Source organism: Lycium barbarum, chromosome 3 (genome assembly GCF_019175385.1).
Source record: "Lycium barbarum isolate Lr01 chromosome 3, ASM1917538v2, whole genome shotgun sequence".
NCBI classification, from domain to species: Eukaryota; Viridiplantae; Streptophyta; class Magnoliopsida; order Solanales; family Solanaceae; genus Lycium; species Lycium barbarum.
Window position 1 is genome coordinate 6,604,866 of NC_083339.1, and position 23,078 is coordinate 6,627,943.

The following is a 23,078-nucleotide window of genomic DNA, read 5'->3' on the forward strand; positions in this document are numbered from 1 at the left end:
AGAGCTTGAGGTGATCACAACTTTGGGCTTGCAAAGTTAGCTCAAGACCATTTTCATTACGTCTCATCGTACTTCATTGTTCTTGTGCTTCAAGCGCACTAATTAGTTCTGCAAAGGTCAGCTTTGCAATATCTCTAGAATCCTCAAGAGAAGTAATTTTCGATTCAAAATTTTTAGGCTGACTTACGAGGACTTTCTCAACAATCTTCTCTTCTGAAAGATCCTCTCCCAAGATTCAAATTTGATTCACAAGTTTCATCAACTTTTCTGAGTATTGTTTCACACTCTCAATCTCCTTCATTTTCAATTCTCCCAGCAAGACATAGTCTTCACAAAATCTTCTTCTAATACAGAAACATGTAGATGTGTTAGATAGACTTAGCTCTTTTCTTGTTCTCAGCTTTGAAATTCTGAAGCTGAACAACGGTTGGATCCTCAGGCAACTCAAGTAGGATTCTTTCTGACTCGATTACCTCCTAGAAATCTGCAACCTAGAGAAAAGCTCTCATTTTCACAACCCACATGTGGTAGTTCTCTCCTCTAAATACATGAAGACATGATTTTTAATTCTCTTTCAAGAAGATTTCTTCTCCTGCAACATTTACCAGTTCTCGCAAGTCCCTCAAGAAATTCGGCTCTAATACAAAATGTTATAAATTTTGGGGGGAGTATTCTCTTTGAAAACTAGTGGAGAAAATGCTTCTTCTTTACTTCACTTTACTTGCTTCATAAAATGACTATAACGCCTAAGTATCTATAAGAATTCTTCTAACATGTACCTAGACTTGTACATGTTTCATAATTTAATTCTAAACTTTCTGACTTCCCTAGCTCAAGAACAAAAAAATAGATGCATTCTACGAGTAATACAATAAGTTTCTAATTCATGAACTAACTCATGCCAAATCAAAATATTTTTCTTCTTCCAATACAAGGTTCATTATTCAACATACAAAGGGTTGCACTTGGCAAATTGAAATGTAGATATAATCACTTAGATGCGTTACAAATTGCGAAAACAACAACAATATACCCAGTGTAACCCCATAAGTGGGGTATGGGGAGGGTAGAATATACATAAGGATGTACAACTTGCGAAAATGATCAAATAATTACAACTTTAGTATTGTAAGTGTTCCAACAGCCATCTTCCAAACTTAACCTGTTCTTTTGGTCGACTACTACACTGCAAAATAAATCCCTCCAATCAGTAGTGTTCTGCACTCGACTTTGGTCATAAGCTTCCTGCAAAATCTGACGGAAGTTTTCTTGATCTACATGGTAAGGTGTGCCAATGATGTCGTGAAAGGAACAAGTAAGTCCATCACCATCTTTTGAAATTACACGAAGCCCTTTGAATATGACTTTCTGGATATGCTTGCCATCAGTACCATTATTAAGAATATATGTCATAACTTGGCCTACCCCAACAATGGATGATGGTCTCCACAAGGGTATGATCCTCCTTTCCTCAAAATTACTCCGAGGATCTCGAGCCTCAATTTTTGGCAATTCTCTTCCTGCAGCAGCATAGACTGGATGAACGCCACATTTTATCATTTGTAACCCTGTGAATCCTTGCTCTCTGATACTGAAAGAAAATGTTATTGTTTCCGCGCCTTTCAAAGCAGGATGAAAGTAATGTCTTGGCACAAAGCTTACCCAGGAACGTTTGTTATGGTTCACAGTAATAGTTGGGAAGCCGAGGACCCATGTAATCCCATTTGTTTGATCACTGATCTCTAAGACAGGACCATATTCAAAACTTCCCCAGTATCTACAACTGTAGACACACCAAAGGATCATTCCCTGGAATTTATGTTCTATGTTTGATGGCATAGTTATGGTAATCTTAGGTCCATCGTCTCGGTTGCTGAACCATTCTGGAACCTTGCTACCTGCAATGAAGAAGCTGCTCGCAGAAGGAAGATCTTCATCACATTCTCCAGTCTGCGGTAATACACAGAGAACGCGTTCATAAAATAAAGCTTAAAATGTCCTAATTCCAACTAATGGAGTACTCCCACTATCCCAAAATAGTTGTCATATTTATCTTTTCGGGAGTCAATTTCACTAATATTCGGAGCTAAATTTGATTAGATTAATTCAAAATTTTAAAATTAAAATTTAGATATTAAAAAATTATACGAAAAGAGTACTATAAGTTGAAATACTTCTCATGTCAATATAGTAAAAAAGCATATCTTGAAGTCTTGGTCAAAGTTCATGTAGTTTGACTCTCAACAAGCGAAACATGACAAGTATTTTGGGATGGAGCGAGTAGTACAAAAGTGAAGAGAGGAATATATAGAGGAACTTACCAGCTGGAAGAAACTTTCACTGCAGAAACGGCTTGCCACCTTATTACTGCTCTCCATGCAAACATATTCAACATTTTGGATAGTTTCCATGCCCTTAATCTCGGACAATCTGTCGCAATTAGATACATAGAGCTCGGGCAATATCTTGTAGTTTGACATGTCTAGGCTTTCAATGGATGAGCAATCATTTGCATGGAGCTTTAGCAGATTAGGAGGAAGTAGTGAGAGCATTTGAAGATTCTTGCAATTATCCGGGACAAGACTACGTAGCTTAGATAGGTCGCAAAAGAGGGATGATGGGAGACTGTAAAACTCATTTCCTCCTAAATCCAGGGATTTCAATGAGGTTAAACTCCCAAGATTGGTTGGAATATCTGCTTCTAAAAGCCTACAATCTTTGAGATTGAGCTCCGTCAAGTGACATAAATTGGAAATCGAGTGTGGCAACAACCTCACTGGACATGATGATCTACTTCCTGCCCATGGTACATAAGATAATATAGAAGTCCGCCAAGATTGAGCCTTTAAACTTCTGTTGCATCCTTGTAACGATAAGCTTCTTAGGTTTGTCAAACGTCCCAAATCAGCAGGCAGCTGTTGTAGACCTGAGCAGCCAGACATATTTAAATGTTGAAGTGATTTTAGCTTGCAAATGCTGCTTGGCAGATACATGAGGCTGATGCAGTTTTTCAGATTTAAGCGAACAAGTTTCACCAATTTTCCTATTGATGAATCAACCTCAACCAACTCGGAGCAACCTGTAAACAATAGTGTCTCAAGACTTATCGTACTAGAAAAGTCGGGAGTTCGCTTTAGTCGTTGACAATGACTGAGATTTAGATGTTTCAAGCTTTCCAGGGACTGATTCATAGAAACAACAAACGTTCATAAGTATCTAGAGTTAGCTTAATCTATAATCATATTATATCTTAACCTTGAAAAACTTAGAAAGAACAAGTTTTTTAGCAAGTAAACCTTGATGTTGGATTGCCAGGCTTCCGTGATGTTGCTATATCGCATGTCCAGAGCCACAAGCTTGCTTAGGTGACTATCAGTAGGTAAACATTTCAAAGGGAAATTCTGCCAGCTAAGCCATCTCAGATCCTCGAACACATTTTTGAAGCTTCCAGTAAGATTCATTCCTTTTGCTTGAAGTATTTTCAGCCTATCCATTCTTGAAAAGGCCTCTGTGTCCACAATTATATCTTTGACTTTGGGATGGATGACGCTGATGCCTTCTATCTGATCACTACCCTGTCATCATTACAGTGCAGGATATGTGGGTACTCTTCTATATATTCAGTGATTTGTTTGTATATTTATTTTACTATTCAAAATGCTTAAAAAAATAATGCACTAATCCATTTGTTTCATTTTATGTGATACTCTTTTGTTTGTTCCAAATAAGAATGACACTCTTTTAACTTTAAATTTTTCATTTTACCCTTATTAGAATGATTTCATAGCCACAGAACTGTTATGAAATGTTTAAGACCACAAACCTCAAAAATCATTGTTTCTTAAGTTTCTCTTGCATAGTCAAACACTACTATATAAGTTGAAATGGAGAGAATATCAATATATAAAACAATAACAACATACCCAGTGTAAGAATATCAATATATGCACGGCACATGTTCTATGCTCCAGGCCGACAAACAAATGCAAGAGAGAGTGAAAGGGGAGAGTGGCATTTTTGTTACCTTGTTCTTTTCTAGCACATAACGAACATCTTCATGAAACCACAATCTAGAGCGCATATGAGGTTCTTTAAGTGACTCTTGACGATCAATTTCTTTGGCCATATCTCGAACCAAATCGTGCATCCACAAATAATTCTGTTCAATTTTGAGTAAACATCTTCCAGTCAAAATTCCTTTTCCCAAGCTGAAAGAGCGACCACAGCCGGTCAATATAAGACTAGCATAATCTTCTTGGACTCCAATAAAAAAGCACGCAATGTCAAGGAAAATCTCCTTAGAGTTCTCATCAAGTGAGTCGTAGCTTATTTTGAGTGCTTTGTGAATGCTATTATGATGAACAAGATCTTTCAAGCTTTCAAAGGTACTTCTCCATATTTGATCATTCTTTTTATGCAAAAGAGAGCCAAGAACTTCGAGTGCCAAAGGAACCCCTCCACCAAGACGTGCTATGTCTTTCACCAACTCATGATCCAAATTTTCGGGTACAGTAGAATCCTTGAAAGCATGAAAGCAAAAGAGTCGCCTGGAAGAGAAATCATCCAACCTTGTTACCTTGTACTTATAGTCTACTCCAACATCATCTAGCAAATGCTCGCTTCTGGTTGTAATAATTATTGTGCTCCCTGAACCGAACCAGCTTCGCTTTTCCGCCAATGCTTTTATCTGACTCATGTCATCGACATCATCAAGAACAATGAGACCTTCTTCTGACCAAGTCTTTCTTTGATTAGGCATTTTCCCATATCAACATTATAATGGACTTTAAAGTTCTCTTTTCTTAGAACCTCTGAAAGAAGTTGTTCCTGTAAGTTGTGAAGCATGTTATTCTCCGAGCGCTCTCTTACGCGAGCCACAAAGGAGAAACCTTCATACCTCCTGTGGATTTGATTGTAGACAGCTTTGGCAACTGTTGTTTTGCCAATGCCAGCCATGCCATAGATTCCAAACATGCAGACACCAGCTGATGAGTAGAAGTCGCACAGAGAAATCACGCCCTCAACATGAGAATTAGCCCCAATTACAAGTCCTGGGAGGTGCATGCATGTGGGATTTACTAATTTTAAGACCTCTTCTATTAGTTTCTTGTTGAATTTTGCTTCATGCCTGAAAAGTCAAACCCAGGACAAATTAGTCTAAAATCTAACCAAGATGAGAGGAAGGTATTTTAGATAGGAATTTATCTTATATATATATACTAGATTGTCTGTCTTATTTTGTAGGTCACTTATTCTACCTATTATAGGCTATCTATTGTTTTGTTATATGTTGATGCATAGTGTATACAAATTCTTGTAATCTATCAGTATAGAAAAGTTAAAAGTCAAGTTTGAGCAAGTAAACAGAAACAGTATGCCAATGCAGGGGGTTAACGATTGTTGTACAACATAACCTTACTCCCTTCGAAATAGTTTCAGAGTACTCTGAGGTAATTAATATGCTGTGAAATGGACACCAAACTTATGGTGCCTTAATATATGAATGCAGGTCTTTGATGTAGTCAACTGGAGAATCCAGCAATCAACCACATATAAGGGGAGCCAAATCTAGTCGTTGATCTATTGGCAAAGGAGGGCGCCAGGACATGTTTCTTAATAGACTCAGAATTTTGGTAATTCCTCCGAAGTTTGCCGACAATGCAGATTGAACATTCTGGGAACTACATCTGTTAGATATATTTTGGACTATAATCTTAGTATGCTGGAGACAAAAACTGAACTAACAAGGAGCAATGCTCCTGCTACCTGGTTATTTTTCGTTATGATATGCTCCCATTATCCAAAAAAATAAAATAAAAAAAATAGAGCAAGTTATAGTACCCGTTCTCGATGTTTGGCAAATCCCATCCTGATAAATTTGCAGCTTCCGTGACAACAGCTTTCCACCTTGCCACCTTCTCCTTCCCATAATGTTTTTTGTGTTTAGCAATCGCTTTACCAAATGTACCGGCTTGTCTACGTACCTCAGAAGGATTAACGTCGTAGAAAATAGGAATAACTAGTTGACCATGCTGCTCTCTGCACTCGAGGATCTTCAAAAGCTCATCAAGACACCAGCTAGACGAGGCATAATTTTTTGAAAACACGACAATGGAGATCATGGAATCTTCAATAGCTTGAAGCAGTTCAGGTCTGATTTCCGTGCCTTTTCGGAGCTTCTCATCGTCTCTAAACGTATGAATCCCAACTTGTGCCAAATCATCGTAGAGGTGGTCTGTAAAAGTTTTGCGCGTATCTTTCCCTCTAAAACTCAAAAAAACATGATACTTGTGAGATGAAGATGAAGGTGGGGGCATAATGGAGGATGAGGCCATAATGCTATGAACAGCCTTGCACAAAAATAATATTATTAGACCAAATCGAAGAAAGAGTTATTAGTCTTTGCTGAGTAGTGAGCAAAGGGATCCACGACATGGCATTATATAGTGGTAGAGACCTTCTACATGCCTTCCTATGTACTACCTTCAAAATGATTCTACTTAGTGGCGGAGGTAGAAGTTCAGATACGGGTCACGGGTTGATCGAACTCATTAATTAGTTATAACTCAAATAGTATATTTGAGTTTTAAAAGAAATCATCAAATATGTATACATATTAAATTTGGAACTCAGTTATTAGTACTTGAAGTCAGTGTTCTATAATTTAGCTCCCGTTTGGCCATAGATTTTGAGAGCATATTTTGAAGATTTGTTTTCAAATCTTTGTTTGGCCAAAATTTTTTTAACAGATTTTGAAAATAAATCTTCAAATCCCAAATTCTGGTTCAAACCTATTTTTCGATCAAGATCTATGTTTTGGCCTTTTCAAAACTTCTAAAAACTATCCATACTTTTGTGTTTTATAAAACAAGCTCCATCTATTTATGACTCAACTAATTCTATCTGCCATGTTCCTCCATTAAAGCTGTACTTACCATGCTTCCACTATTAAAGCAGTATCTTCTATAAAGTGAACGAGCTAAGCTGTGCCCAAACAGTATAAGAAGAAACCCTAGGGAAAATTGCTCTACCAACTCTAGAAATCCATTACGAAGATAAAAATAGATCTTTGTATTGTAATTTGAATTGTAGTAGCTAATGAGTGTATATTAGCCATTAAAATATCATGTTCGCATAATTTGGGATTAGCAAGTATGTATGTTTTGTTGGGTATTGTTGATAGTTTTTAGAACTTATGAGTATAAGTAATGTTTCATATTTTCCAAAATAAAAAGTGAAATATGTTTTGAAAACTATGGCCAAACACATTTTCAAAACTTTGAAAAACTTCATCCAAAATCAAGTTTTTCAAAAAAAAAAAAAATTGGAAATCTATCGCAAAATGCTAGCCTAGAATCCATAGAAATGGAATTTTGACTCCGCCTCCGATTCCACTGAAGAGTCCTCAAATAACTTGTTGGCTTTCTCAGTGTGGAAAAATTCATATCGAAATATCCATTGTCCCCGTCATAGCTTATTAATAAGTTTGGTCAAAACTTCACAAGTGACAGCATCTTGAATAATTCCACGAGTCGTCATCATGTCCTTTTATATTTTGCCATAAGTGCATACATAACTTGTCAAGATGTCCAAACAAAAAAAAGTCAGCTTTTGATTCATCTTACTACAATTGATCTATTCTCCTTTTTCCTTATTCCGTTAAATGAAGGATGATTTTAGATTTTGTGCGTGCCTTTAAACATTAACAAAAAAGACATTAGAGGGTTTTGGCCAGTATACACAAGGGGACTAATAATTTCTTATTAGCTCTTACTTTAAGCGCAAACTCTGGAGCTTTGCCTCATCATCGTATTAGGGGAGGTACCAACAAGGGGAAATTTCACAAATGAATACCTTTTAAGGGTTAAATATTGGGCGTAGCTACATGTTTTGTATTTACGCGTCGTAGCAAACATTGTAGCTTATTTCATTTTTCGCTGTATTCGTTTTTTTATTCGCTGTATTTATTTGTTTAGTTGTATTCATGAATACAACGAGTTTTTTTCTTCTTTTTTCATTGTATTCATGAAATGACTATCTGTATTCATAAATGGGCTCGTTGTATTCATGAATACAGTGAGTAAAACTGAATACATAAAAACATATATACTCCAAAAGTTAACAAATACACACTAAAAAAATGAATACAATCTAAAAATTTAACCAAACAACTCAAAAAAGTGAATACAATCGCCGTATTCGTGAATACAATAACACCAACCACTAGTTCCCAGTCAGATCTGCCAACGATTTTCAGCCAGATCTGCCGGAAATTTCGCTACAACAACAATAACAACCCTTAAAATACATCCAGATCTGAGATACAAAAAATAAAATAAGCTTAGATCTGACAAAATACACTTAGATCTTAAAAAATCTGATTTGACAACGGAGAGACGATGGTGGCGGTGGCCATGGATTCATTCCACTATGTCGAGTCTTTGATTGAAGAAAAAGTGAAGAAAAAAAAACACTTTCCTACAAGCTTTGATTGAAGAAAAAGTGATTTTAGCTTCAATTGCTCTGCTCTAATGGCGAAGAAGGCAAAAGGAGAGAAAGTTGAGGGAGAAGAGAGATGGGCGAGAGAGGAAAAAGGGAAGAGAGCAGTGAAGAGAGAAGGAGAGGAGAGATGGGCGAGAGAGAAAAGAGGGAAGAGAGCAGTGAAGAGAGAAGGAGAGGAGTTTAGTTAGCTTGTGTAATTAAGATACAATATTTAGCTACTAGATATAATTAAAACAAAGTGTAGTTACTAAAAGTAAATACCACTTATATGTTCTCTACCCCAAATAATTACCCCTACCAACAATGCTACTAACTGTTACAGCCCAAGTCCAACTGCTAAAAGTATTGTGCGCTTTTACCTGGAGTCTGCAACTTAATTGACCCACAAAGTTGGTGCTTGATCCAAAATATCCATTACAAAAAAATGTTACAATACTACCTTTTGCGCAGGAATTTCCTGCGCAAAATGACTTAACAGTTAACATAAAATCATGAGGTTCTTCAACCACGAGAGGCTCTTCCACTACAAGAGGTTCTTCCACTATGAGAGGTACTTGCACCACCACAGCCCGTAGGTTACACAAACGCTTATCATGGCCAAACTCCTTACACGTCGAGTACCTTTGAGAGTATGTCCTATCCGGAACATCCATTTGATTGGGAATCTGAGTTCATGCATTAACACGCATTTTACGAATATATTCCTTGTTAGCAATCATTCAAAATGGCTCGTCTGGCCAATAAGACTAATCACCAAGTGGGTAGAAACTACCGACATATGCTTTAAGATAACTTTTGACGCTGTATTCCGATGCCACATAACTTGATACCGTTTTTCCCATTGCCTCGAAACACTTGATGGCATGAGAACACAGCATGTGGTATGATTATCACTTACCACAACTACACGTTCTCGTGCTCTCATAAACGGTATGAATGTTTCCTCCCTGACCTTGGTAATAATGTTACACCTTGAGAAATTTCCCGTTAACGTACAGTGAATAGGCTAGCGAAGGGCACGATGTATGCGATGAATTGATAAGTAAGAAATAACATTTGATGACCCTAATCGAGATTCAAAGACATTTGACGTAAGGGAAGGAAGTTGTTAATGAAAGCCCGGATATGTTGTATGTCGGGAAAGATTTATGAGTGTCAAGTTAATGATGGCTTAATAATGTTTTAGAGAAAGTTATAATGTCCGTTAGATGGTTAATGAAGTTTGAAACAAGTGTTAAGAAGGTTGTATAAGGATTGGAGACCAAACGAAATGACGAGAACAACTTCGGAAAAACTGTGAGTTACACGACCACATTATACGGCCCGTGGAACTTTATACGGACCATATAATGGTCCGTATAACCCAACAGCAACAATGTTTTCCAAGGTGGTGAACCACGACCACTTGTACGGGCCGTGCAATGTTTCACGGACCGTACAAGTGTCCGTGGAAGTCCCGACGGGCTGAGTAAGTTCAGTTATATAAATGTGATGCCACTTCATTAATTTCATTTCCCACACACTTCTTTGTCTCTCTCAAGACCTCTAGAAGGTTCCACATACTTCATCTACAAGAATACAAAGGAAAACAAAGACCAATATCAAGAATTCAAGTGAATCAAGTGCATAAAGCTCACTAGGGTCCATCTAAGTCAATAATTCTCTTGGAAGTAAAGCTAGGGTTTTGGCTCAAGTGAAGTATTGCCAACCAAAACCCGTTCCTACGCATTCAAAGGTGAGTTTCATGATCATTCCATGTTGTTTAGAGCATTGGAAAGTTGAAACACTTGAATTATGGAAGAAGATGGAAAAATGGGTTACAAAACATGAAGTTGTGGTAATTGTGAGTAGTAGATTAATATGAATCATGAATATTGATATGTTGTGATTGTAAGTATGTTATGAATGACATTCAGAACTTGGGATAAGTATTATATGTGAGAAAATGCAATAATGAACTATGACCATGATTATGGGGAAATTGGAGTGAAATTGTGAGATAATATGGAGAGGAATGAATGATATTTATAGATTGAAAATACGGCCAAAGTATAATTTAAGGAAGGTTAAAATAAAGTTGACAACAACTAGATTTTAAAGTATCAAACTTAATAAATTTTAGTATTAGAATTTTTTTAAAAAAATAATTAAAATCCGGCTCGGCCCACTAACTAAAACCCGGCCCGACCCACTAACTAAAACCCGGCCCGGCCCACTAACGGGCCCGGTTAGCCCGAGGTGTAGCCCCTATCCAAGGTGCGCTGGGTCAGACACCCTTTCCCTCTCCAAGCCCGGCCCCTTAACTTACAGCCCGACCCGGCCCCTTGTGGCCCACGTTAAAATGGCCCGGCCCGGCCCGACCCACTTGACACCCATAACTTTGATCCGAAGTAAGACATAAATGAATAGTCAGAAAACTGGTCAAATCTGTAATATTGTTCTATCATCAGAATGGGAGCGAAAGAAAATAAATTTTTTAATTTATATATAAATTTGGAATTTTGTGCTAAAAAGGAAGAAAGATGGAATTTAGAATTCCAAAACAGTGAAAATGAAAGCTAGGTCGCCATGGCTGACCATCTAATTAATTAGTAAGATCTAGTTTAGCAGTCCTCTTTTGTAACGACCGGTCCAAGCTTGAGAAATTGCAGCGTACGTGCATTTTTTTTTTTTTTAATAGTTCAATATGGGAAATTCAGTGGCTCAACTAATTAATTCAAATTCGTGAGGGGTAGAGGCCGATTCAGTATTTGAAGTTTATGGATTCCTACAACTATCTCGAGTTAATACTACAATTTTAGCTGAGCTCACATGGATATTTACTAACTAGATTTCTTCGTATATATACAAGATTTAGATTAAAAAATATTGGGTTCACGTGAACTCGTAGACCCCGGTGTCGGGTAGACCCCACTAAGGTGGTAAAGCGCTCCTCACGAAGAAGTTCTCCTTTTCTCATAACTCAAACACATGACCTTTAATTAAGAATGTAAATCTTCCATCATTCCACCATACTCGTCAGAGGCGGATCTAGGATTTGAAGGTGGCGGGTGCTACAATTTTTTTCAATGTACATCTTGTTAGGAACGTGTATTTGGGTCGGTCCATGTCTTTTTAGTTTATTCGGGTCAACTTAATAGGTTTTTTTTTATTTGCAAATATGAAAATTACATCTAAAAAATCAAGAAACGAATATAATTAGCATCTTAAACAAGGAATCACACTCATTAACACCCATTAACAACAGAAGTAAAATCAACATTTTCACCAAGGAACTTGCATCTCTTATGTATATAAAAAAATGAATTTGCACAAGTAAAATAACATCTTCAACAAGGGAATTACACCAATCAAAATAAGAAAAATAATAGAAAAACTCTTCAATATGTAAATACACCCATAAGTAAATGTAGAATTAGATAAACTACAAGTTCTCAACAATAAATCATAAATTTCATGTTTTTTCTAAGCAGTGCTTACGAAATTTCCATCACAATTTAAGTGGTAGAGTGATTTAAATTAAATTTAACAATTATAGAATAGCATAAATTTTTATAATACACTCCCTCCGTCCATTTTTCTTTGTCCATTATAATAAAATTATATGTCCACTTTTACTTGTAAGTTATATAGTTTGAAAAACCAATACATAATTTACCATTTTATACCTATTTTACCCTTATTAGTAAGTACTCCAATTCATTTCTCATTTTTTTTATTGCTTATTAAGAGTGTCCCAAGTCAAATATAGACAAGTAAACATGGACGGAGAGAGTAGTAAACAAAAGAAATTATTAAAAAAAATGAATTTTGATCTCAATCCAAAATTCCCATTGAAACCCAAGTTTTTCGATTTAAATACTCACAGATTTGAGATTAAGAAAAATGCTTAATTTAAGATTTTGAAGTTTCTATTTGTGTGTTCTCGCTAAAGATCACAGATAAAATAATAGAAAAGAGGAAAGACAATATAAATAATAAAAGATAAATAGAAAATTGGGAGGGCCGAAAAGGGAATTACTGGTACAAAGGAAGTAAAAAGCGCAAAGAAAAACGGGAATCGAAAAATGTTAAAGATATATTCAAACTTGTGTCTACCAGCCGTGACACCTTTGTCTAATTTATGACTGGGGGTGGCAGGATCAAATATTTAACCTAATTTAAGCAAATTACAACAAAAGTATATAAAAAAAATTATTAATCGAGGGGGTGGCATGCCACCCCCACCCCAAAGGGTGGATCCGCCCCTGATACTCGTTGATAGTTATTGCGTGCATGTCTTCATAAGTGTATTGAATTTATCTTGAGAGAAAGGAAAGAAAAAAACTAGAACAAGGGGGAATTTTATATGTACGAAAAGACTTTGATTTGGTCTTAGATTTTCCATGAATGTAGATTCTACATCTATGATTTTGTTATTGCAAGATTTTTTTAGTAAAAAGAATGAGTCTTGAGACTTAGAATGGGGAAATGGGAGACTTGTGGCATTCAACAAATAGTGAAATACACGAGATAATATCTCATATGGTCACTTAATTATGAGTGTTTCACTCAGAAAGTCACTCAACTTCGTTTTCTAACCAAAAAGTCACTCAACTATGGGCGTTTCACTTAGAAAGTCACTCAACTTTGTTTTCTAACCAGAAAATCACTTACCTATTGGCGATTCACTCAGAAAGTCACTCAACCTATTTAAGTGATTTTTTAATTAAATATTGTTGATTTTTATTTAAAGCCAAAATTGTAAGAATAAGCAAGTACCCATTTTAACCATTTAATTCACAATGAAAGAGGATGAAAAAAAAAAAAAAAAAAAAAAAAAAGAAACTGCTAAGGCTTTTGATCTTCTAATTTGAATAGGCACGGCTGTCCCTTAATTGAAAAATGAAAACTGCTGTTATCCACTAAGAAGGGCTGGTCATTACTTAATTATTGAGTCATTTAATGTTGTTACAAAGATACATAAAAAGTAGTAGAAAATAAAATAAAAAGTAGAGAAAAAATAAATAAATATGAATGCTAGTCATATAGAGGTGCCACGTCATCTTGTCTGTGCATATTTTTATATTATATTGATTTATACAAATTCCTACTGGTGGACCAAATGATGCGAAATAGATCACATATAATCTAAACCCGCTGGATCTTAAACTAATCTCGAATCTACCTAATTTAAGGATAGTTGCTCGTAGAACAATAATGCCTATGTGCGTTATTTATTGATATTGAGAATATTATATTTAAATAAAATAAAGGTTAGGTAATTAATAAGAAATAAGTTGAGTTAAAGAGAATATAACACCCCAATGTACGACATATTACAGAGGATCTTACTAAGAACTATTAACATCTGATGGTATCACCAAAGCAATAAGGGTACTCCTTCATCCTTAATCGTATGTCTTGGGTTTTGAGCTTTGGGTATGGAGTTGTCTTTGTTAGGAAATGGTTTACCCTCAATATGAGACTTCCCGATGTAAATCTAATTTAGCCGGGCTCCAATGTGGGTACGAGATATCGGGTGGGAGTCACCTTTGTTTAGGGGCACTTTACCCCCCAATGTAGGATCTTCCAGCATGAATCTGAATTTAGTCCGGCTCCAATACGGACACCAAATATCGGGTAAGAGACGTCTTTGTTAGAGAGAGCTTTACCCCTAATATAGGATTTCCTGGCATGAATCCTACTTAGCCGGGCTGCAATGCAAATATCAGATACCCGATCGGAAACAAATTTTATTTTACCAAAAAGGTCTTTTGCATCCATAAATGTAAATTTCCAAAACCTAAAAAAAACACACACACACACACAAAATGGAATTGACTTTCCCTCTTTTAACATTTAGGATAGGAACTAAAATAGGGGAGAGGTTGGCGGAGTCATGTTCTTAATTAAACAAGACATTGCTTTTAAACACGTCAAGTTTTTGCACTGAACAAAGTTACAAAAAAAGTTTATTTTATTTTATTATTGGTACATGGGAACGGCCGGCAACATATAACGAAAGAAAGAGGATCTGAACGTGATGAAACTGATCATATGACATGCAAATTGAGTTTTAAAACAAGTAATGATATTTAATTATTACCTAGAAAAGTCAAAATTGAATGTGAAGTTAAAAGTAAGGCCATAGACAATTAACAATATCATATCAATAATAAGCCACATTACTATAAGTTCCTTCCACACAACAGAGGTTGATTTTTCCTTCCCGAGTATGTAATGAGCAAAATAAACAGAAAGATTATATATATAACTTTGTTTAACTTCATGTGTAGATTCTTTCTTAATTTTTATACGTACTATTAAAGATTAACAAATTGTTGTACTTATCAAATTATTATTCTAATTAATTCTTTGACCATTTCTAATTTTTGAACTGTGATTTCGACTTTCTTGTATCGAACTAATTAAATCGCAGGTGGCAACATGCCATTTTATTATAGTAATTATATATGAAAGTATCAATATGATTATGAAAGCTATACTACTAACTATTTACTTTTTCATGCCCAATCAAATTATATTACCTCAAATAAAACAGAATGAGTAAGAGCGTTGCTTTAGTTAGTCTTTGGTTAATCAATTTAGTTAGTCTTTATGGTTTGTATATTTCGCAAAGGATACTGCGATTTTTCGTAGTGAGTCTCCATATTTTTTTTCTTTTCCTCTTATTTGTTGTTGCTGTGTTCGCCCCTCTTGGACACTTATATATATTAGAAATTTTTAGTAATGTGGCCAAGTAATATGTGACGGAGGGAGTACTTCATTTATTAATTCTTAAAGAACGTGAAAAGTCAAAAGTGAACAAGTAAAATTGCATGGAGGAAATAAATATTTCGGAGAATTAAAATTGAAGTGCATACGTGTATACATTAGAAGAGAATAAATATTCACTACTATGACATATGTCCACGTGAGATAAAAAAGTAGTTGGTTAAAGTGTACAACCAAGTAATATGGAACGAAGGGAGTACTTCATTTATTAATTCTTAAATAACGTAAAAAGTCAAGTATAGTAATGTGGCCAAATAGTATGAGATGAAGGGAGTACTTCATTTATTAATTTCTAAAGAATGTGAAAAGTCAAGTAATGAGGCCAAGTTATATGAGAAGGGAATAAATATTCAGCAAGAACGTGAAAAGTTAAAAGTGAACAAGTAAAAGTGCATGGAGAAAATAAATGTGTCGGAGAATTAAAATTGAAGTGCATGCGTCTATATATGAGAAGGTAATAAATATTAAGCACTATGACATATGTCCACGTATGATAAAAAAGCAGTTGGTTAAAGTATACAAGTTTATAGCTTCTAGTACAAGCATTCATTGCGTGTACAATTTGTAAAGCTTTGGGTACAAGTAGGTATTACGGTGTTGGTCCCTCTTAGCCACTTATATATAATAGAAACTAGATAATGAAAGCCCGTGCTAGTACGGGCCCAACATAAAAAATAGTATTATACTTTTCTTTTTAGTCTTTCTAAAAAAGAATGATATATTTTTTATGTTTAGAAATTATTTAACTTGAAACTTCTCCTTTTACCTTTAATGAAATGATTTAAATCCACACAAATATCTATGACTTGTTTTAGACCACAAGTTTCAAAAATCTTGCTTTTCTTTTTTAAACTTCGTGCCTAGTCAAACTATGTCATGTAAATTAGAACAGAGAGAGTACTTTTTAGTAATATAATATGAAATTTTTATTATAGAAAGTATTATAACTCAATTAATTGAATATATTAATAAATTATTTTACTTAGTCTGCTTCTCCCATATATGACTTTCCTGGTTTGGTTCTCCTATTGAAGGATTTGAAATACACCTTCTCCTACCGAGTTTCATGTCATCATCTTTTTCTACTCAACAACACTCAAAAGCGCTTTCATGTGTTAGCATCTGTTGTAGTATTGAATTTTTAAGTATAGACCAACTTCATCATATTAAGAAAATATGTGTATACGTTTCTTGACCGTTTATATTTCGTCTTCTTAATGTTATTCCTCATTATTTGTGTGAGACGTATGCGTCTAAAATTAGTACATTTTATCCTTACCCAAAGGTCTAAGTTTTAATTTTTTTGGTTTTATGACTTCTTTAGCGGTTTTTGTGTTCAATTTAAATCATTATTTCCTTTTTCCTGAATTTCTCTTCTTTAAATTTTCTCTAAGCTACCTTTACCATTTTCTGAACTTATTATCATTATTTAAATGTCTTTTTTTTCTTCTGCAATTGTCTCCTACATCTTCATGTGGACCCCATCTTATTTTTTTTATTCAATTGTCTCCTAATTCTTCACATGGACCCCATTTTTTTTAATTATCTCCTAATTCTTCATGTGGATCCCGCCTTATTATTTTTTTTAATTATTTTAATTTAATAACTATAATAGAAGAGTGGGTGGTTGACGACCAAACCCACTCTTCTAATATAGTAGAAAAATATTATATACTATTGCACTTGTCCTTTTTTTCCTCTCATCACATCTTTACATCTTGCTAAAATGTTAATTTTTTAAACTTAAATTCAAAAGTATCGTTTTTATAATAGTCTTTTCTTAGAGCTCCAAAATTTTTAATTACATGCATCCCTTTGTTTGAATGAGTTATTAGATTTTTTCTTCTATGGTAAGAGTTATTAGATTTTTTCTTCTATGGTAGGGGTGGGCTGGGCTTTAATTTTTTCCCTTCAAATCGCAGGTCTTTAATTTTTGTCTTTCGGTACTTTAAGTAATAAAAAAATGATCGAAAATATTACTAACCAAAAAAAAAAAAAAAAAAAAAAATTCCAGATCTATGACCTATTTTTACAAGGCAAAATTCATAGACACTATGCCTTGTCCTGCAGAAGTTCTATAACTTCATTTCTATAGAACTTATGCCAGACAAGGCATAGTTTCTATAAAACATTATCTTGCGAAATTATTCGTCTTTTTTACTTTGCTAGGGATTGAACTCAGAATCTCTGATTTTATAGACCAATGAATAAGGGTATTTTGACCCACAAATAACATAGGAGGGCAATCCGTGTAAAAAATTGCTATGATAGTGCTTCAAATCGTAGATGTACTAGAGAAGAGAATAGAGGCCCAATTTAATTTACATATAAGCTGTTCCATATTTGATTAGACAACCGGATCCAACTTTTTATTGCAATGGGAGGAAGCCCAAAAACACAAAAGGGCCTAAGACCCGATCCGACCCATATTTTATTTCAATGTACATTGAACAAGGATAAAATTCACAAGTAACCATTTTTCTATAATCTCGACAATAATTATGCCTACGTCCCAAGCAATAGGGTTTCTAATATGAATCTTTATTATTCATTTAAGCTCATATTTGTTTATATTGTGAGGATTTATCGTGAAGTTAGAAGTTTTAAGTTGGCAATCAACCTACCACAGCTCTCCTCCTTTATTTGGATTGAGACCGACAATGTAAGCAAGCTCACAAAGATGAAGTTCCAAATTCATACATGAAACTATCTATGAAACTGAAACTCCATAATGCTTGTTTTTCAATTACTAGGCTGGAAAATAACTAGCCCATGCTAGAAAAATAGAGCCACCAAGGAATTATTCCTTTTTTCCTTCTTTTCATCTTTGTACATGATATATATTCATGTGTGTGTACGTATACGTACACATATATACCTATGATGTTTGTGTTAAAGTAGACAGAGATCAAAAGTGTTACGATTTATGTCATTTTCTCAAGAGGCGCCAATTGAAATAAGTAACAAATTCAAACTTCCAACAAAAAATCTCTTCTTTTATCCTAAATCAAACTACTTGTATTTTTTTCTTAAAATCCCTGAAACACTGCAATACACTCAAATCTAACAATTCATTGCACATACTGCAACAAATTCATGTAAACGCTCTTGTTTTCAAGAAGATATCTGAAAAAATTTAACTGCATTTGTTCCCTCGTGGATGAACAATTCAATGTAGATGAGGACTTACTTCTCTTTTGGAGTTTGCGTGCCTAAGTCATCCATGGAAGAGTTCTTCATCACTCATGGAAGAATTGTCTGCTTTATTTGGATTCTTCTCAGGTAACACATAAAAAACATTAAAAAGACTCAAGTAGAAAAGTACTCTACCCTTCCATCTCTTGAAATAAGTACCATTGCTCCCACTTTGACATTCGCAAAATTTTCAATTGTAACCATTTGAATCTCCTTAAAATTGTTGTTAAAAATACAACTGAAAATACAATTACAATTGAAAAATAAAACGAAGAAATAAAAGTATATTCAGGCTGAGATGCAGATATTTTGCTCTCTTTAAGAAGATTCAAGCTACTACAACAAATCTTTACCAGTCCAGCAGTATTATTCCTGACTTGTCCCTTTCAAGATACAACAGCCCGACGACGTCGTATAACTCAACAAACTATGGATGAGATGTTGAGTCCAAAGCTCCACAAAAAAGAACACCTTCCTTCTCCTAAATAAACTCTGTTTTCTTTTTCTCACTTTATCAAGAACTCTCCAATATATTTTTCTACCCCCATAATGTAAAGATGACTAACTATTTATGATTGAAGAATTCATCTTTGAATTGAATTGGATGAAAGAGTGAATTGGGATATTAAATTTGTGAGAATGTTGAGAATATGGGTGAATAAAGAGTAGGAGGTTACAGGGAAAAATAAGATCACATTCATCCACAACTCAAATGAGTAATCAGATCCTGGGAAGAACAAAATTAATTGCCATGTTATGGCATCAAAACGTGTGAAAATGGTCTGCATATTTATGGTCACTGAAAAGAGAATGAATATGGGAGTCCGGAACCAAAATGCCCCCAAAAAAACCACTTTGAACCAAAATACCCCAACAAAAAAAAATGTTACAAAACTACCTTTAGCACAGTAATTTACTGCGCTAAAGCAGTTCACGGAGACGGAGCCGTTAACTGCTTTAGCGCAGTATTTTACTGCGTTATAAAAGCAGTTAAAAAAAAATCTATAACGCAGTAAAATACTGCGTTATAGAAACAGTACCAAAAAAAATAAAAAATTGGCCAACTTTATTTTTTGCAACACTTAGTGTTTTTTTCCATACTTTGACCAATGATTAATCGTGTGTCAAGACTCCAAAACGTCAATATTTTATATAGAACCTGATATTTTTTTTCTGCATACAATAATGTAGGCTCAATACATCAAGGATACGTAAATGTTCGGATCGTCATTTTAGAAGTTGAAAAGGTGCCCGAAGTAAGTTTTATTTGTAAACTTTAGGTTTAAGTGTTCTATATACATAGACGTCCATTTTTGTTTGAAGACTTGTTGTCATTAGCTTAAGGTTTTTTATTTTTAGGGTTTAGATTTATTGAAAATAAAGTCGTTGCCAAAAGGTTTTTAACTGCTTTAGCGCAGTATTTTACTGCGCTAAAGAATATTTTTTGTTTTTTTGTTTGTATAGCGCAGTAAAATAGCGAGCACTAAAAAAAAAAAAAACTTAGTGTGTTTATTCATACTTTGACCAACGATTAGTCGTGTGTCAAGACTCCGAAACGTCAATATTTTATATAGAACCTGATATTTTTTTCTGCGTACAATAATGTAGGCTCAATACATCAAGTATACCTATACGTTCGGATCGTCATTTTAGGGGTTGAAAAGGTGCCCGAAGTAAATTTTGTTTGGAAAAACTTAGTGTTTGACTGTAAGGTTATTGTCACGACCCAACCCCGTAGGCCGTGACTAGTGCCCTACTTGGGCACCCTGACATACCTACCCACATCGAATTTCATACAAACAACATATATGGCTATAACTGTTATATGCCGTCTCAAACTATATCAAACTTTATTAGACACATTTCAGCGCAAACATATACATATACATATACATATATCAAAAAGCCGGCAAGGCTATCAAGTATGTCAAAAGCCGACAAAGCTATCAAATGGCGCAACGGCCCAAAACATATACAAAACGCACGCCGACAAGGCTGCCATAACGAAAGAGATCATATAAACACAACTGCACTGAAGCAGACACACACACCCACAAATACGTCTACAGACCTCTATACAGACCAAACGAATCATATGGCGGGACAGGGCCCCGCCGTACCCCGGAACAAATATATACATGCATAGCGAACAAAATATATATATACCAAAAGTGTATGCTATGAAATGAAAAGAGCACTCCAAACGGCAGAAGAGGATGTCCTAAACTGGAGGATCACCAAACTGTCCGTCGGTACCTGCGGGCATGAAACGCAGCCCCCGAATAAAGGGGGTCAGTACGAAATATGTACTGAGTATGCAAAGCAGAATGTACAGAAAGCAAATCTGAGATATAAACGAAATGGAAGTATCAAACATAAGTGCAAATCCAACATATCAAAATTTGTTTACTTTAAAAAAAAACATGTAAGTCATGCATCGGGTACAGAAGAATATGGTCGCCCACCCGTCGATGGCGCCATAACACAGCATAACACCAGAAAGTCTCAAATTTCCGTATCCCCGTCACATATCACATCACACCATAACGCCATACACAGCATAACACCAAATATAGGTGGAACCCGACCCTCTTTTGCGAGTAGCTCGGTGAACCATAAACACAGCATAACTCCGGAGTATATCAAAATGCGCACGATAACAGAACCGGCCCGGGACTCGGCGAAGGAAATAACAAGGTGCACGAATAGAGTCGTGAGTAGTCATATGCATAAAATCATTATCATAAATTCAAACATAAGTAAAATGATCATGTTTGAAAATCGAAATAATAGTCTTAACAAATTCTTTCAAAAGTTCCCGAATTACATGAAGGGAGTCGCGGGATCCACGGATGGGATTTTTTTTACCCAAGTCGGGCCCGCTTATGGAAAACATACTCGTTATGCGTAATGCAAACTTTTATAAAAATATATTGGAGCAATCCGAGCATTTTTGTGAAAGATATGACATTCGGATATTTCGAAGTTCTTTAAAGTGAAACCTTTTTGCGCAAAGTTCGAAAAGCGATTTTTCAAATACATAAAGGTTCATATTTTGTCAAATCATACATACGAGTGCCAAAGAACATATACGGATCATAACCTGCTCGGATTTCGGATTTGGAATTTTCCTTAAGGCTCTAATTTAGCCTATGAAAACTAAGACATGCCAAAAGAAAGGAAGTTGCCTTACATACCTCAAACGCACTTCCAAGATAGCCAATCTAAAGCTAATCCAAATCTACGCCTCGGGCTCCCCAAGGTCTACAATTATGCCAACGAATACCAAACATTAGCTAAGGGCACTTAAGCCATTCATTCCAAACTAATCATTAAATTCTACAGAAAATTCGGCAGCACTTCCCCTGTAAATAGGCCATCCCGAGAATTTATCTCGCTCAAAATCAACAACAACAACCACAATAACCAACCTAGTAACATTGATAACCAATTCGAAAGGCAAAATAATAATAGTAGCTCTCTTTTACGCCATTCGACAACTTTCCAATTATTCAATTCTATGGCTTACATTCAAGTCACAATATCGTTCATACATTCGATTATCAACCCAAATCCATACTAACAATGTCACGACCCAACCCCGTGGGCCGTGACCAGGGCCCGAATTGGACACCCAAACACAATCACAAATCCGAGTGGCAAACAGATGACTTATACCGACACAAATATCAAACGCTGCCTCAAATTATATCAAACACATCCAGGTATATAACAGAAGCCGACAAGGCGGTGTTTCAAATTTATAAGATTTTCAGAAAAAAAATTTCGGCAGAGTTTCCTTTGTTTTTCGGACTATCCAAAATAACCCTGTACACAGCAAATACCACAAAGGCCACACAGGGCCAACAGAACAACATATACATGTGCGAGCCGACAAGGCTGCCATAACAAACAGGGTCATACAAACACATTTGTACAGAAGTAGACACACACACCCACAAATACGTCTACAGACCTCTAAACAGACCAAACGGATCATATGGCGGGACAGGGCCCCGCCGTACCCCGAATAAACACATACATATATGACAAAAGGGAGTTATACCACAAGCTAGGCTCCGAAACAAAGGAGCAGTCCAAAATAGCTGAATAGGTATCCTACGCTGGCGGATCTCCAAAACGAGCGTCTGTACCTGCGGGCATGAACGCAACCCCCCCGAAGAGAAGAGGGTCAGTACGGAATATGTACTGAGCATGTAAAGCATGAAATGTAGTAATAGACTCATACTGAGATAAGATGTACAGGACTCAATGCAACCTGCAGAATTTCATGAAAACTTGCCTTTGAACATATTTCATCTGTATCGTTCTCATATCAATATTAACATAGTGTTTTGTAATCAATGTTGCATAATCATTCCGTATATAACATGTATAACGTGTCCCGGCCCTTTAGTAAGGGCCTCGGTAATTAAAATCATAGCATCATAAACATAAACATATACGTGTCCCGGCCCTTTAGTAAGGGACTCGATAATAAGGAATATATGCCCTCCTGGCCACCATCTCCATATCATCATCATACATATATATATATATATATATATATATATATATATAACGTGTCCCGGCCCTCTAGTGAG

The 23,078-nt window shown here is 35.5% G+C and overlaps 1 pseudogene; it reads right to left on the reverse strand.

The window, feature by feature from the left end:
- Positions 1 to 240: 240 nt before the first annotated feature.
- Positions 241 to 6,335, reverse strand: LOC132630197 (disease resistance protein RPV1-like; annotated as a pseudogene).
- Positions 6,336 to 23,078: the final 16,743 nt, after the last annotated feature.